The 4,186-nt window shown below is 50.5% G+C and overlaps 1 pseudogene; it reads right to left on the bottom strand.

Annotated features, from left to right (window-relative positions):
* Window positions 1-812: 812 nt before the first annotated feature.
* Window positions 813-970, bottom strand: LOC143959285 (U2 spliceosomal RNA; annotated as a pseudogene).
* Between the last annotated feature and the right edge of the window lie 3,216 nt (window positions 971-4,186).

The raw sequence follows: 4,186 nt of genomic DNA, 5'->3' as shown, positions 1-4,186 counted from the left end.
TTCCTGGCCGAAACAGACCCACCCAAATACTAGGTGAGGCTCCCCCTGAAGGGAGACCCCAACCCTAAGGCAGAGGGTGAACTAAGCCAGAAGGCCATGTCCACCCCCACACCAGACTTTCAGGACAGGCCCTAGAACCTGTGACCCTACTCATCACAGCAAACGTGCAAAGTGACAAAACAAGACGTGACAAAACACACACTGAAAATAAATAAAAAGTGGGGAAGGGATAGTGGAGAGGAGAGTGAAAAGGTGGTCGTTGTGTAAAACAACGACCAGGCCCTCCGGCCAGGAATAAAAAATCCCTCTGGTCCCAGCTAAAAGGCCCGGCCCAAGAGGCAGGTGCTAAAAAAGCGTGTTATGGTGCAGTGACCTTGGTGCCCAAAATCAAAGTGACCCTCACTCACAGTGATTCTTAGGCACCCCCGGACTGCCACTCCAGGGGCACATACACCATAGGCTTTCAAGACCGCCCTGACCCCCGGTCCAGACCACAGCAGCCCCCACCCCGGACAGGAAGGCATGAAGATCAGGAAGCTTGGTGAGAGCCCTTTGCCATCAGGCTCCACCGTCGCTCCCGTCACTCCTTCCTAATTACATTCGGAAGTACTAACCGCTCCTCCCCCCACCAAGGGAGGAGCCGGTTTTCCCTCCGAAAAACTGCCCGGGGCTAGAACTACCCCAATCCAGACCAGAAGGCCAGGTACCCGACCCTCTGGATCCGACCAGGCAGCACCCATCCTCACCAGGAGCATCCTTCCAGACGGCTCAGACTCGACCATGCATTGGCCCCCAGTTTACTGTCGGGCGGCACGACGTGGCCCCTACCGAAACCGTCCTTCCGGATGCAAATTACACCATCCGAGAGGGCCGCCCAAACTCTCTCGAATAGGGATGGACCAGCGCCTCCTTTGGCAACTGATAAGAACAGATACTACACTTGATCTTAGCCAAAAGGCCGAGAAGCGACCATTCCGGGGGAGCAGGGAGAAAGATAAGCTATCATTTTGAGGGAGCAGGGAGAAGGACAAGCTACCATTCTGGGGGAGAAGGGAGAAGGATAAGATACCTTTCTGGGGGAGCAGGCAAAAGGATAAGCTATCATTTTGGGGAGCAGGGAGAAGGACAAGCTACCATTCTGGGGGAGCAGGGAGAAGGACAAGCTACCATTCTAGGGGAGCAGGGAGAAGGACAAGCTACCATTCTGGGGGAGCAGGGAGAAGGACAAGCTACCATTCTCGGGGAGCAGGCAAAAGGATGAGCTATTATTTTGGGGAGCAGGGAGAAGGATAAGCTATCATTCTGTGGGAGCAGGGAGAAGGATACGCTACCATTTTTGGGGAGCGGGGAGAAGGATAAGCTACCATTCTGGGGGAGAAGGATAAGCTACCATTTTTGGTGAGAAGGATAAGCTACATTCTGGGGGAGCAGGGAGAAGTATATGCTATCATTCTTTGGGAGCAGGGAGAAGGTTAAGCTACCATTCTGGGGGAGCAGGGAGAAGGATAATCTACCATTCCGGGGGAGCAGGGAGAAGGATAAGCTACCATTCTGGGGGAGAAGGGAGAAGGATAAGCTACCATTCTGGGGGAGAAGGGAGAAGAATAAGCTACCATTCTGGGGAAGCAGGGAGAAGAATAAGCTACCATTCTGGGGAAGCAGGGAGAAGGATAAGCTATCATTATGGGGGAGCAGGGAGAAGGATAAGCTACCATTCTGGGGGAGCAGAAAAGAGTGGTAAAGGAGAAGAGAGAAGAAGGATGAGTGATCATACTAGTTGAGAAAGAGAGAATGATGAGTGACGATCCAGGAGAAGCGGGTATAGGAGAAAAGAGAGAAAGAGGAGTGACAATACTGTAGGATAAATGAGGTAACCCTACTAACCCCTCAACTCAAGACCTATGGAAACACTAAAACCAAAATTCGAACCAGCAAAAAGCAAAAGACAACATTCAAAACCACAAGCCCACAAACAGCACACACCATCAAAAAGCACAAACCAACGTCTTAGCAGCTGCACCATCCTGATTGTTCAGATAAAGCAGTGAAGAGGCTGCTATTCCAGTGTGTGTGTTGCTGAGTAAAGCTGGGTACACATTGACAGGAAATCGCCCAACTCCTTATGAACTGTCCGACTTTCTGTAAGTGTTGTGGTAGTACAGAATCTCCAATCCTGGGACCGGGTTTTGGGACCAGCCAGCAGTCTGGCTGGATGATTGCACAGGTGGGTCTTGGGCTTAAAACAAAGCCAACACCATGGTTCTGGGCTCCACCCTCCCGAGGAGTCCAGGCGTGTAAGGGAGAAGAAGTGTGCATGTCTGCACAGGTCGGTCTGTCAGAGCAGACAGAGGGTCCAAGCTTGTGGGCTGAAAGAGAAGCTGTTAAAGAGTGCTGAGGTACTGGGTGTACAGGAACTCTGTTAAAGAGCCAAGAGGGCTGCAGCAGAAGTCTGAGCAGCAGTGCTGCTAAAGAGAGCCAGGTGGCTTGGTATTTTTGGTTCTACATACATTACTGCTGTGGAAAGCTGAAACCCCTGTGTGGGCAACTATTTTGTTATCTGACTTTACTTTCTTTAATAAAAGTGGGCCTACGAGCCCTTAAACGACATCTGGTGTGGATCCAGCTCACTGGTAAGCTCTACCTTTAAGCTAAAATAACCCCCAAATATTACAAGTGGTGTTCGAATGCGGGCACAAGACGGTGGAATCCGGGTCCTTGCTCCACAGTAAGTTCAAGTCAGGAACTATTGGCTGTGTGTGAAAGTGCAGCCAGGCAAAAGGCATTCCGTGTTGCAGGTGGTGTACCTGTGAATGAAAAGTCAAATTTTTTTTTTCCTTGCTATGAACTGTGTTTGTGTGTATGAGACAGCACAATCAGTGTGTGCAATGTGCAGGTGAGGAAAGCTTGCATGAAGAGAAAAGCAACTTGCTTTAAAAGAGACACTTTCATTTTCCTGGACTGTTTAAAGTTGCTCTGGAGTCTCTAAGTATGGGGCGGTCAAAGCTCTTAAAAGAAGCCAGGTTTGCTGAAATGAGAGACAGAGCTCTGTGGTTGGAGGGGATGTTACCGCCTGAACGAGCCCCATACATACCTGATCAGAGTTTATCAAGGAGAAAAAGGGCTGGGGTTGTCCCTAGCAACCCTGGTGCAATGAGTGCACAGGTGACTGCTGTTATGGAGAGTCCACCAGCATTTGAATCTGCAGTGGATTGGTGCAAGCGGCATTTAGCAGCACTGGACCAAGCTACAGAGGAAAGGAAGCCAACCCTCAGTGCAAGGGGAAAGCCGCTGGATGTCCATAACTGGAAGAGGGCTGTTGTTGCCCCTGGCAAAGCTGATGCAGTTAAAACAGCTATTGTGAATGTGTCACAGCATGAGACGGGATCCAGCAGAGAGAAGCCCATGCTATATGCAAGGAGAGAGGCTGATCAAAGGCTGAGGATGAGAGTGGTTGCCCATAGCAACGCAGAGGAAGCCAGTCGGGCTGTCTCTGTACCATGGGCTATGTCTAATAAGGATCGTGGAAAGTGGCTTAAGGAGGAGCCAGTTTATCATGTTGGAGAGAGCCAGCAAAGTTCTGCTGGGAGAGTGCGGTCTCCCATGGCAACCGGAGTGAAATTTATGCCTGAAAGGAGCTGCAGTAGAGGTTTCGTTCAGCGTCCCCACAAAGAGGCCTGTGCATTCCGGCCAGCTGGGAATCACCAGGAGAGAATCGCTTTGGGAAAAAATCGTCCAGTACCATGCCTGGAATGTGGCCAGCTGGGGCATGGCATGTTTTCTTGCCCTAGGTTGTGGAATACGGCTGGAGATAATGTTGCTGAGAAAGTTTTGTCTGTAGGCTCAGATTCCGGTGAAAATATGTTTGCAGTCACCCCTAGCAACAAGAAGTTTCCTGTTGTGCCTGCAGGGGGTGCTAAACGGTGGGAGATGCCTGCTGTAGTTTCATCCCATGGCCCCCAGGAGGAGTTGGCCAGTAAAAGTGCAGCAGAGGACTGGTGCATAAGACGACGTACTCAAATGAAGATGGTGACCCCAACTACTGTGGTGGGTAAGACTGTCTTTAATGAAATGATGGCTGGAACTGCTGATTTCATGTTTAAAAGGACTGGTTACGAGACTGTCCATGACGATGTGAGAGTGACCCCAGTTAGTGGGGCCACTGAATGTGCACTTGAGAATGACTTTT

Source organism: Lithobates pipiens, unplaced genomic scaffold (genome assembly GCF_037356315.1).
Source record: "Lithobates pipiens isolate NorthernLeopardFrog02 unplaced genomic scaffold, aLitPip1_a1.2 Scaffold_69, whole genome shotgun sequence".
In the NCBI taxonomy this organism is placed as follows: Eukaryota; Metazoa; Chordata; class Amphibia; order Anura; family Ranidae; genus Lithobates; species Lithobates pipiens.
The sequence above is the reverse complement of the archived record's forward strand: the minus strand, read 5'-3'. Positions and strand labels throughout refer to the sequence as shown.